This window comes from Neophocaena asiaeorientalis, unplaced genomic scaffold (genome assembly GCF_003031525.2).
Source record: "Neophocaena asiaeorientalis asiaeorientalis breed wild unplaced genomic scaffold, Neophocaena_asiaeorientalis_V1.1 scaffold39, whole genome shotgun sequence".
Classification (NCBI taxonomy): domain Eukaryota; kingdom Metazoa; phylum Chordata; class Mammalia; order Artiodactyla; family Phocoenidae; genus Neophocaena; species Neophocaena asiaeorientalis.
This window is the reverse complement of record NW_020175670.1, coordinates 1,237,053-1,250,064: the sequence shown is the minus strand read 5'-3', so window position 1 is coordinate 1,250,064 and position 13,012 is coordinate 1,237,053. Positions and strand designations below refer to the sequence as shown.

At 35.8% G+C, this 13,012-nt stretch overlaps 1 protein-coding gene across 1 annotated transcript in view; it reads right to left on the bottom strand.

The window, feature by feature from the left end:
* The window catches only part of GABRA2 (gamma-aminobutyric acid type A receptor subunit alpha2), a 115,885-nt gene that overhangs the window by 83,696 nt on the left and 19,177 nt on the right, over positions 1 to 13,012 (bottom strand). The gene's annotated exons all lie outside the window — the stretch shown is intronic.

The window sequence follows — 13,012 nt, the reverse complement described above, 5'->3', positions numbered from 1 at the left end:
AAGCACTCATCAATTAGTAAGCACTCTATAAGTGATGGTGATGATGATGATGGTGACGATCTTTGCCGCATTTAGGGAAGCAAAGCCAACTCTAAATCTTGCTATTTATGCAGTTCTTTCTCTGTGATTGTCTCTGAGCTTCATTCGAGATACCCCATGATGCATTGATGATTCTCACCAAAAAAAATGTCATAAATTCCGATTTCTAAACTCCACTCTCAAACCCTACACTTAGCTCCTTAGAGGATACTGTTATTTAATATGCTATGCTATGTCAGAAGGAATTGAATTTTTCTGACTTTGAAAGTACAGGGGTTTCATTTTTGTCTGTGTTTTGTTTTGCAACATTCAACTAAAACATGCTTTGCATATCATACTTTCAACTTGATTATGGTAGACAACATTGAAAACATTTTCTCATGGTCTTCAATGTGGCAGTAGGGCACTGCTAAATAAATACATCTGTGAAGTCGACGAGAATGTGGACAAAACAGAACTGCCATTTCTTTAAGAATATTCTAACCCTTTCTCAGTTTCACACACTGGCTAATTAGGAATTCCAGGTGTGCATGCTTGCTGGGTTGGTTCTAGTATAGATGTGGCTACACTAGCACACTCCTGCCCCTACGTCCATGCGTAACCACCTTCTGCAATGCAACTGGTCTGGATTCAACTCAGAGGGAACTCTCTACGCACTCTTCTAACAGAACCCTTTCATCTGCATGCCATGCCATTTATGAGGATCTTATGTACTAGCTTTGTTACTTGTTAGAACTGTCCATTTTAATTCCTACCTAAAAATACGTGACAGATCCATTTATCTTAGCCACATTAATATTCTCTACATGAGGACTGATGATGAATTGTTTTCACAGGTAATGGATAACTCTCAAACACAGCTCCTTGTCTTAATACATTCATTCAGCTATCAAAAAACATGTCTATTATTTACAAATGCTGTGATCTGCAATTCTGTCTTCATTTTGAAACAGGAAATGAAAGCCTGGAGAATTTAAATATAGTGTACATGGGGTCATAAAGATAATAATGAGTAAAGATATTAACTAAAATATTTTCCTCCTGACAAAGTCTGTCAAACTATAGACACTGGTTTGCAAAAGTTGACCAAAATTTGCCCGTTTATGTTGTAAAGTCTAATAAAAGTCACTCACTGCAAATTTAAGGAGATATTCTGAAACAAAATCCTTATGGGATTTGACATTCTCAGGCATATTCTCTCTACTACTGTTGTAAAATCTAATGCAAATCACTCACTCCAAATTTAAAGAGATAATCTTAAAATAAATCTTAATTGGACTTAACATTTTCTAACAACTTAGGGCTCACCTTCAGTTGTGGACACTCATGATATCCATGACAATCACTGTAGAAATGGCACTGTCAGCCCCACCAATTATCAGATGATTGAAAGGTGTCATACCTTTCTTTCCTCAGTAATGTGTTGCTAAAACAACACATCTACAATTGCCTGTTTCTAATATATTTTTAATGTACCAAGTAATATTTTAAAAAACTTTTGGTAAGTTCTCTAATTGTTTAGAACTCTAGTTTTTAAAAAAAATAATTACTTTCAACAAGGAACGACCCCTCATGTAGTGATTTTTATTTTTGTATTACAATACAATGATAAACGAGAGCATGAAAGATCTGTAAGAGCAGCAGTGGGAGCTTCACTCACATCCCTGAAAAGAGAGGAGCAGAAAGAAGAACATGAATGTTCTGATGAAAAGAAGAGTCCTTTCTCCTGTCCTACTAGCTCTGGGAGCAGTGAAACCAGATAAAATGCCTTATGGTTCCTTGGGAATCTGATTTGTTCAGGAACTCCAAAAATAATAAAGACAACACTCCTTAAAGCTTGAAAAAAGAAACTTCATTTAAAAAAACACTGCTTTGCATGGTACAGGTTAACTTACATTCCATCCAACAAGAAAAGCACAGTTTGGAAACAGAACTAGAATTTTTTAAAAATGTAGATGAAATCATTATAATAAACCATAAAACGCTACTAAGTAAAAGATTTAGAATTGTCTCTAAAATTTTAATGATTGGTTGTAAGCATCTGCCATATAGTTGCTGGTCATTATTAAGAGGAGAGAATATAAGCCTTAGCAGACTTACATGCAGTAAAGCAATGGTTTGCAAAAGGACAACAGATGATAAAGTTAAACTGGTTTATTCGATTATTAAACATTTACTGAGTGACACTCTATGCAGGACGCTGTGTTAAGTGCTGTGCAGATTAAACAATCAAGATGACTTAGTTCCTATATTCAAGAAATTCATAATCTACTCAGGAAGCTAAGGCATGCACAGAAGTCACGGTAATTCAGATCATCCCTATTTAAGTAAAATTAAGCAGTTTTTACCCATTTGCCTAAGTCAAAAACCTTTGAGATATCCCTGATTTTTCGTCTTCTCTCACCTCACCTGGTCTAACAAGTTTTATTTCCACTACCTGCAAGACATATCGAAAAACAGATGTTTTTAAAAAATGAATAAAGCTGCAATAGATAACGCAGATGATAAGGGATGGATAATAAATGTAGGGAATGAAAAGTAAAGTATTTCAACAAGACAGAGAGGAGATAAGTGGCAGGGGGAGTATTAAGAAGTAGTGGATACACAGTATTATATATAAAATAGATAAACAACAAGGACCTACTGTATAGCACAGGGAACTATACTCAATATCTTACAATAACCTATAATTGAAAAGAATCTGAAAAAGAATATATATATATATACTTATGTATAACTTTGTCGTACACTTGAAACTAATACAATATTGTAAATTAGCTATATTTCACTTAAAAAGAAGAATTAGTGGAGACAACTAATCAGTAAGCATTAATGGACAGAGCTAGGAGATGTTTACACCTGCAGAGGTAGAGCGGGCATGAGGTCTCTAATCTAAGAAAAGACTTTAGAAAAATGCACACAAGGGCAGCTAACTCCTGGGGAAAGATGAGACTGCCATCAGGAATGAAAATGTAAGCAAGAAATATTTCCATGTATTAAAGGAGAAAGAAAGGAGGTCATCAGAGAGAAAAGAGGCAGAAACACACTAATACTAACCAAAAAATATGACAAGATAATGGCCTATTTGAGAATATATAATGACATAAAACTAATTTAAAGAACAATTTAGCAATGGAAGGCTTAAAGAAAAAGTTAACTTTATTATATAGAATTTCTAATGTGTAATAGTTTAGCCTTTCAGCTATAAAGTTAGTATTCTGAGAATACTTCATAAGACATTTAATAAAGATATCAAGAACATTAACAACCCTAAAATGGTTTTAAAAGACATCTATTCAATATAGGCAAGGGTGATCAAAATAAAATTAAATGTTATGAAAGTATTAATAATGCACTTTAAAAGTCAGTCATTTTAGAATGTATAATTTTATTTATATTAATGGCAATTTTGAACCATAATTGACACCTAAAATGCATTGTTGGATATAATTCAACTTTTCCAGGACAACTGTAAGGGAAAAAATGCGTCCACATACAATGGTTTAAAACTACAACACCCACAACTGGTAATATTGTCACATAAAAACTAAAATGAAATTTCTTTATCCCTTGCTAAGGGTTCATAAATAAGATATTCTGTAGATCAAGCGTCACATCAATGTCATATCATCCTGTAGATGGCTTGTCATCACCTCCGTGAAATGTTCATTCCTACCCAATTAAGGGGCATGTAAGATGCCAAAACTTGGAATTAGAGAAATCTAAATCCAAATATGAGTTATATACCAATAATCTTGTAGCCCTGTGCACACATCTTAAATTGTGCTGCCGTTTTCTTACAGATGGGGCTCAGGATGCTCATCTGACGACGTTCTTGTAAAATGAAATGAAATGATGTCTGTAAAGTGCACTGTGCTTGGCACAGGCTAAATAGTAAAAAAAAAAAAAAAAAAGGGTATATTTTAAGTTGGTAATAGAAATTATATTAGTTTTATATTGTTTAACAAATGATTACAAACTTAACAGCTTGAAACAGCATCCATTTAGGAAGTCCAGTTTGGCATATGTGGGTTCTCTGCTCAGGGTCTGAGGCAGAAATCACGGTGTCAGCTGGGCTGTGTTCCCTTCTGGAGACTCTGGGGAAGGATCAGCTTCCAAGCGCGTTCAAATTGTTGACCTTGCAGCTGTAAAACTAAGGTCCCCATTTCCTGCTGGCTGCCCTGTCTCATCTCCTTGAGGCTGTCAACATTCCTTGCTACATGGCCCTCTCCAGCAGTGGAGAATCTCCAGGTCAAATCCCTTTCCTGTTTCAAATCTCCCTGAATTCTCTATTTCTGACCATCTCCGACCTCCAGAACCAGATTTAAAGGGCTCATATAATTATGTCAGTCCCTCCTGGATAACTTCTTTTCCTTAAGGCAAAGTGCCATACAACAAAAACCTAATCGTGGGATTGATGCATTCACAGTCCCAGGGATTACAAAGGACTTATAAAACATGCAGCAGGAATCGTGGGAGATATCTTAGAATTCTATCTACCACAGCATTGTGGCAACAGTCTTAATAATTGTCTACTGTATAACACTTTCAATCATTTTAAAAACTTATCTTTTTTAAAGTTTGAAGAAATCATAAGTAATTATGATTAGAAACCTCATAAAATCCCTAAAGTTGTTATATCATTAATGTTTAACTATATTTACACACAGGAGATACAACATATTTATGGGAGTTTGAATTGCTAAAGAAAATCTAGAAGAAAGTAGATTATCATTTACTTGCCTACTCATGCTTTCTCAGAGACACCTTATTCCCCTGTTTTGTTCTGCACTTCAATAAACGTAACGTTGAAAACCAGAAGTGACATAAAAACACCATGCAATTCACAGATTCTGACAAACTTCTGAAGTTTGATTCTGCAACAAGCTTCTACTGGAAAGGCACCCACAAAAGGAAAAGTTTAATCATAGTTAACCCTAGGGTAAGTAGTTAAAGATCATCCAATCCCATGAATTCTCTTAGAAAAAATAACTACTCGTGTCCTGTTTTTAAAGGAACTCTCATTTAAACTCATTATTTCCTAAACTGTGAACAAACCTCCACATTATGACATATTAGCAAGAATCAAAGGGCAATTGGGAAGCTGGCTACTAATAAGCATCTACCATATGCCAGGTACTTTTATGGTTACATTACACACATAATTTCATTTAATCTTTTTAACATTCTTAAGAATGTTGGTTATTTTATACCTATTTTACCTATGAAGAACCTGAGGCTCAGGGACGGTAACTAATATGTGCAAAAACCATATAACTAGAACGTGTTAATGCCAGAATACAAACCTATGTTTAACAGACTCCAAAGCCTAATCTCTTTCCTAGGTACACTACACTGCCTGGTAAGATTAACATGGGTCAAATGGGCACAAAGGAAAATGCATCTAGGAGACAGGGTTCTTGCATTTAATATTCCTTCATTTCTTTGGTTTTTATCGACTTATCCTTTCATGTGCCATGTTCTTCAAATGTGATTTACAACAAGCCAACCAAAGCTGAAATTTATAAGACTGATTGCATCATTGCACTATTAATTCCACAAATAATCTAAGTACTAATAAAGCAATGCTGAAATGATCTACCTAAATGACATGGTCTTCTTGTGTCCTTCTCATTAGCTATTCTTGAGCATAATAACAGCAAAAGCTGTGATTCACATCAAGTAAGGAGTAAAACCAGCAGAGTGAGAGGCAAAGATTCTGGCTTTAATTCACCAATACCCTAAGAGATTGTACTACTAATCAATTTCCTTTCTGTCCCTTCATATCTGAACCCAGATCCAAGTCCAGGGTTTATGTCAAAGTCAAGGCTGACCAAGAAATGTGATAAGGAGACCCCCTAATCAAATAAATGAGTGGGATTGCAAACCATCCTTCACCTTCCAGAGGTACTTACCCAGAGGGCCCTAGAGCAGAGATATAATCATTGCTATCAACTATCTCTGTTGCATTTGGGGGTTCTTAATTCCTGATTTATCAGATAAAAGCTCTGGAGAAACATGCATGGGTCAGAGTGCACATTCTATCACAACATAATTATGTGATAAAGGGCAAATAAGTGGTCTCTTGCTCTCATTTTCTTAAAGAGAGAAAAAAGTGGAGATCATCAAATTACTACCTTGTGGGACTGATAATGAGTATTAAATCATAGGTGAACTGCTTAGCATATTACCTGACACTCAAAACATATTGGATATTATTATTATTAATTTATTATGATCAGCATCATTTTATAATGTAGCCTCTGCAGGACGACCGCAAGGCCTCTGTAGACTTATAAGAGAACCTCTGCAAGACAACTGAAAATTTTCAATCATCCGTATGAAACTAATAATGGTTCTGCATAATTTCAACATGGAAAAACATTTAGACTTATGCTACTCGGGTTTCTGAAATATATTTTTGTAGTTTTGTTTTTGTTTCTATCACATGCAACTAGTGGCTCTTCCAGTGCTTCTGTTTTGGAGTTAGAATGCGGTGCTGGGTGCCCTATAGACAACAGAACCCATGGGGCCTTTGGTTCACAATCATCACTCATATGGTTCGCCCAATGCAGCAACAGTGAAGGCCACAGAATTAGTTCTTTTGCTATATTAAATCCAAGCTCATCCTAATAGTTCTAATTCTATGTGCTATTGAATTTAAGGTCCAGCACAGCAACTGAACCTATATGTCAATCAGCAGTGTTTCTAAGAAGAGTGACCCATTGGAAGAAATGCTGGAGGTCAAAATCACTAATATTTAAAAATAAAACTCGAGACAGCCTCATCCACCAGAGGGCAGACAGCAGAAGCAAGAAGAACTACAATCCTTCAGCCTGTGGAACAAAAACCACATTAACAGAAAGATAGACAAGATGAAAAGGCAGAGGGCTATGTACCAGATGAAGGAACAAGATAAAACCACAGAAAAACAACTAAATGAAGTGGAGATAGGCAACCTTCTGGAAAAAGAATTCAGAATAATGATAGTGAAGATGATCCAGGACCTCAGAAAAAGAATGGAGGCAAAGATCGAGAAGATGGAAGAAATGTTTAACAATGACCTAGAAGAATTAAAGAACAAACAAACAGAGATGAACAATACAATAACTGAAATGAAAACTACACTAGAAGGAATCAATAGCAGATAACTGAGGCAGAAGAACGGATAAGTGACCTGGAAGACAGAATGGTGGAATTCACCGCTGTGGAACAGAATAAAGAAAAAAGAATGAAAAGAAATGAAGACAGCCTAAGAGACCTCTGGGACAACATTAAACACAACAACATTCACATTATAGAGGTCCCAAAAGGAGAAGAGAGAGACAAAGGACCAGAGAAAATATCTGAAGAGATTGGAGTCAAAAACTTCCCTAACATGGAAAGGAAATAGCCACCCAAGTCCAGGAAGTGCAGTGAGTCCCATACAGGATAAACCCAAGGAGAAACATGTCAAGACGTGTAATCAAATTGGCAAAAATTAAAGACAAGGAAAAGTTATTGAAAGCAGCAAGGGAAAAACGACAAATAACACACAAGGGAACTCCCATAAAGTTAACAGCTGATTTCTCAGCAGAAACTCTACAAGCCAGAAAGGAGTGGCATGATATACTTAAAGTGATGAAAGGGAAGAACCTACAATGAAGACTACCCTACCCAGCAAGGATCTCATTCAGATTCAACAGAGAAATCAAAAGTGTTACAGACAAGCAAAAGCTAAGAGAAATCAGCACCACCAAACCAGCTCTACAACAAACGCTAAAGGAACTTCTCTAAGTGGGAAACACAAAGAAGAAAAGGACCTACAAAAACAAACCCATTACAGTTAAGAAAATGGTAATAAGAACAAACATATTGATAATTACCTTAAACATGAATGGATTAAATGTTCCAACCAAAAGACACAGGCTTGCTGAATGGATACAAAAACAAGACCTATATATATTCTGTCTACAAGAGACCCACTTCAGACCTAGGGCCACATACAGACAGAAAGTGAGGGGATGGAAAAACATATTCCATGCAAATGGAAATCAAAAGAAAGCTGGAGTAGCAATACTCATATCAGATAAAATCGACTTTAAAATAAAGAATGTTACAAGAGACAAGGAAGGACACTATATAATAGTCAAGGGATCAATCCAAGAGAAGACATAACAATTATAAATATACATGCACCCAACATAGAAGCACCCCAATACATAAGGCAACTGGTAACAGCTATAAAAGAGGAAATAGACAGTAATACAATAATAGTGGGGGACTTTAACACCTCACTTACACCAATGGACAGATCATCCAAAATGAAAATAAATAAGGAAACAGAAGATTTAAATGACACAATAGACCAGATACATTTAATTGATATTTATAGGACATTCCATCCAAAAACTGCAGATTACACTTTCTTCTCAAGTGCACACAGAACATTCTCCAGGATAGATCACATCTTGGGTCACAAATCAAGGCTCAGTAAATTTTAGAAAATTGAAATCATATCAAGCATCTTTTCTGACCACAACACTATGAGATTAGAACTGAATTACAGAGGAAAAAACGTAAACAACACAAACATATGGAGGCTAAACAGTACGTTACTAAATAACCAAGAGATCACTGAATAAATCAAAGAGGATATCGAAAATTACCTAAAGACAAATGACAATGAAACTACGACAATCCAAAACCTATGGGATGCAGCAAAAGCAGTTCTAAGAGGGAAGTTTATAGCTATACAAACTTACCTCAAGAAACAAGAAAAATCTCAAATAAACAATCTAAGCTTACACCTAAAGGAATAAGAGAAAGAAGAACAAAAAAACCCCCAAAGTTAGCAGAAGGAAAGAAATCATGAAGATCAGAACAGAAATAAATGAAATAGAAACAAAGAAAACAATAGCAAAGATCAATAAAACTAAAAGCTGGTTCTTTGAGAAGATAAACAAAATTGATAAACCATTAGCCAGACTCATCAAGAAAAAGAGGGAGAGGACTCAAATCAATAAAATTAGAAATGAAAAAGGAGAAGTCACAACAGACACCGCAGAATACAAAGCATCCTAAGAGACTACTACAAGCAACTCTATGCCAATAAAATGGACAACCTGAAGAAATGGACAAATTCTTAGAAAGGTATAACCTTCCAAGACTGAACCACAAAGAAATAGAAAATATGAACAGGCCAATCACAAGTAATTAAATTGAAACTGTGATTAAAAATCTTCCAACAAACAAAAGTCCAGGATCATATGGCTTTAGAGTGAAGTAAGTCAGAAGGAGAAAAACAAATATCGTATATTAACACATATATATGGAACCTAGAAAAATGGTACAGATGAACTGGTTTGCAGGGCAGCAACTGAGACACAAGTAGAGAACAAACATATGGACCACAAGGGTGGAAAGCGGCGGGGGTGTTGAGGTGGTGGTGGGATGAATTGGGAGATTGAGATTGACATGTATACACTGATGTATATAAAGTTGATGACTAATAAGAACCTACTGTATAAAAAAATAAATAAAATTCAAAAATTGAAAAACTACCTCCAATCACACTATTTAATATTAAGGCTAATTATCAATTATTTGAAATCTTTAAATTATTTCGTATATTAACACATATATATGGAACCTAGAAAAATGGTACAGATGAACTGGTTTGCAGGGCAGCAACTGAGACACAAGTAGAGAACAAACATATGGACCACAAGGGTGGAAAGCGGCGGGGGTGTTGAGGTGGTGGTGGGATGAATTGGGAGATTGAGATTGACATGTATACACTGATGTATATAAAGTTGATGACTAATAAGAACCTACTGTATAAAAAAATAAATAAAATAAAATTCAAAAATTGAAAAACTACCTCCAATCCCACTATTTAATATTAAGGCTAATTATCAATTATTTGAAATCTTTAAATTATTGATAAAAAAATAAAGGTAAAACTCATTGTTAAATGCCTCAAATGTATATGAGAAGCCCAATTAAGGAGCTACCCAAAGTACCAACAAGTCTATGTATTTTTATGTATATGGGCATTGGATTCACATACATAGTCAATTGACAGATAGTGAATTCTAGGTATTCTGCCAGGCACTGAGGACACAGTAGCAAACTAGAAAGACATGGCCTCTGCTCCTCATGCATTTAATTCCACTGTCCCTGGCAATTACTGTCACAGAGGTTTGAGATTGCAGGCTAACACTTCAGACTATCTCCTCTTAAATCCCTGCAATTTGAGCTCTGGCTTCCCAGCCCAAACGGCAAAGCTCTTTATGCCTGGGAGTTGGGGAAGAAGGTTTTGAAGGTGTATCATACGAATTTGTCAAAAAAGCATAACAATGAACTCGTAAACACACTAAGCATGTTACCCACAAAACATAGTTCCTGAATTATATCTTGAAATAAGATATGACTGTATCACCAAGCAGTGCATATTGTCACTTCTGAAGATGAGTTACACCCTGAGAAATGGGTACTAGGAATGGTAGTCATTACGCTGCCAAATATCTCCAATTCTTCTACTCCTGAGTTAATGGTAGAGTTGTACTTCTCTGACCCCTTGAAGTTAAGCATGTTTATATGCCTTCCTTTGAGCAAAGAATCTGAGCAGTGACATTGTGTCACATGTGGGCAGAACTTTAAGTGACAATTGCTCCTGATCACATGTCTTTTCCCTGACACGGTGACCAGCGATATTTTAGATGGTGGAGGTCCATCAGCCTGAGACCCTAAGGGATGATGATGGATAGGTGAGCCCAACTCTTACATACCCGTCGCACCTCAGTGGACAGTGTTGTGTCATGAACAAGATAAATAAGGGAGAAATAAAACATATTTTAAACTGAGAGTTGTTACTGCAGCATAAGTCAGTTAATTCAGACTAATGCCTTAGTAAGGAAACGTAGGTCTCTGACCCTATAAAATTGACAGCCATCTCAGAACAGTGGTGCACAAAAGCTCCTCTTTGAAGTTATTGAGGAAAATGCTAGCCAGACTCATCTGGTGACAGACTGATCTTACTATACACATTTATTTTTCCTTTTTAATTAAAAGGTTACGAATAAAGTCCTATGAGAGAAAAGAGGAAAACACCATCATTTTTAACCAGGAACTTAAAGATAGATAATTCAGTCCAGCATTGGGACCTCCTGCATCAGAATCAAGAACATTTGATGAAATGCAGATTTCTGGGCTCAAACCAAAACTGACTGAATTTTTGAGAATGTGTTAAATTTGCATTTAACAAATTCTCCAACTGATTCCTTCACACCCTTCATGAGAAATCTTGGTTTAGGACTGGGGCCTGCAAACTAATAATACTCAGGTATGTGTTGTTTGCGTTACACAAGATTTTGTTTTGATTAGCATTAGAATTGGTTGGTCTTTAAAATTAAGAAACTTCCCATGACAACTGATATTTCCAACAACTTGTGAAAAATAATTGGAGTATCTAGCAACTCTAATCTCAAACACTTATACAGCAATAATCAGATAAAACAACCCTCTTTAAACAAGGAATGTACCTGCTCCAGTTCTTCAGTTGTCATAATGTCAACCCATTTTTTACCTGACCTGCCCAAGAAAAGCATTAGGGTTTGGGTCCCCTTATTCTGGTTTCTGGAAGCTATGTTATACAGACTGGAGGTTATGCTCTGGAAAGTGGGGAGAAAAGAAAGCCATCGGAGAATATTGAGCAAAAGAATTACACAACCAAATCTAGTTAAAAAGTAAAAAGTAAAAATCAATATAGAGAACAGGGTAGGGCTAGATTTATATACACAAGTGTTTTGGGGGACAGCACATTATTTACTTGCAAGGCAGGTAACTTAACTGAGTGACATGAGCTGAATGAGATCTCTGGCTAAAGGTGGAGGACACACCTCCTGTAATAGGGAAAGCCATTACTTAGTTTCAATTGCTGTCATCAACTCAATTTCAATTTCAATTTCTGGCATCAGGAATTTTGGCCTAGGATCCCCAAATATGCCATTTTTGAAAGAGAAAGAAATCCACACTTTTATTGGAAATTTCCTAATTTTTAAATGTTTTAAGCTAATTATTTATTTAAAAATAAGTTAAACAATCAGGTTAATATCTGTATATTTGAGGATTGCAGAATTGGAGTCAGGAGACTGGAAAAGAGTAAAGAGAATTTGAAAACTCATTCTCAGATGGATTTTTAGCTCTTGTAGCTTGACAAATGTAGATTACCATTAGCCATGAAAGAGAACCACAGGAAGAAAAGAAGTTTCAGGTAGAAAATTATGAATTCAGTTTCTAGAAGTTTGAGAAATGTATATATGAAAAGGCATAGCTCATCAGTAGTCTATTCATCTATTCAACAATATTAATATTATTAATATTATTAATTCATCTATTACAACAAATATTATGATTACTATCTACCTTCTAGAAGCATTACACATAGAACAGGGGCTAGAACAACAGACAAGGAGTCATAAATCTCTGACTTTAGGAGACCTTAGATGCCAATAGGTAAAATGGGAGTTACAAGAAAGTATGTTAATTTTATTCCAAGTAGAGTAATGGGTGATTTGTTCAACAGAGATGTGTGTGTGAGGGGATGATAGTCATGTAAGGTTACTAGAAAGTATGACGTCTAAGCTGGAACCTAAAGAAAGGCAAATGTGTTCCCAGTAGACTCAACAGCCTGTATAAAGGCCCTCAGGCTAGAGAAAGCCAAATGCATTAAAAACTGAAACAAGGTCAGTGAATCTAAGCCACTTCATGCAAGATAGCGATAAATAGTGAGCAATGAGGCCAGAAAAGTGAACAGAGGCCAGAGACTGTAAAGTCTGCTACGTTAAATGCTCTGGACTTGATCCTAAAAGTAGTGCGTGGTCATAAAGAGAGTTCATCTGGGCAATAACGAGCAAATTTACATCAGAAAACAGCAGCAGGATGAGAGAGAATCTACATATAGGTTAACATTTGAGGCTATGGAATTGAA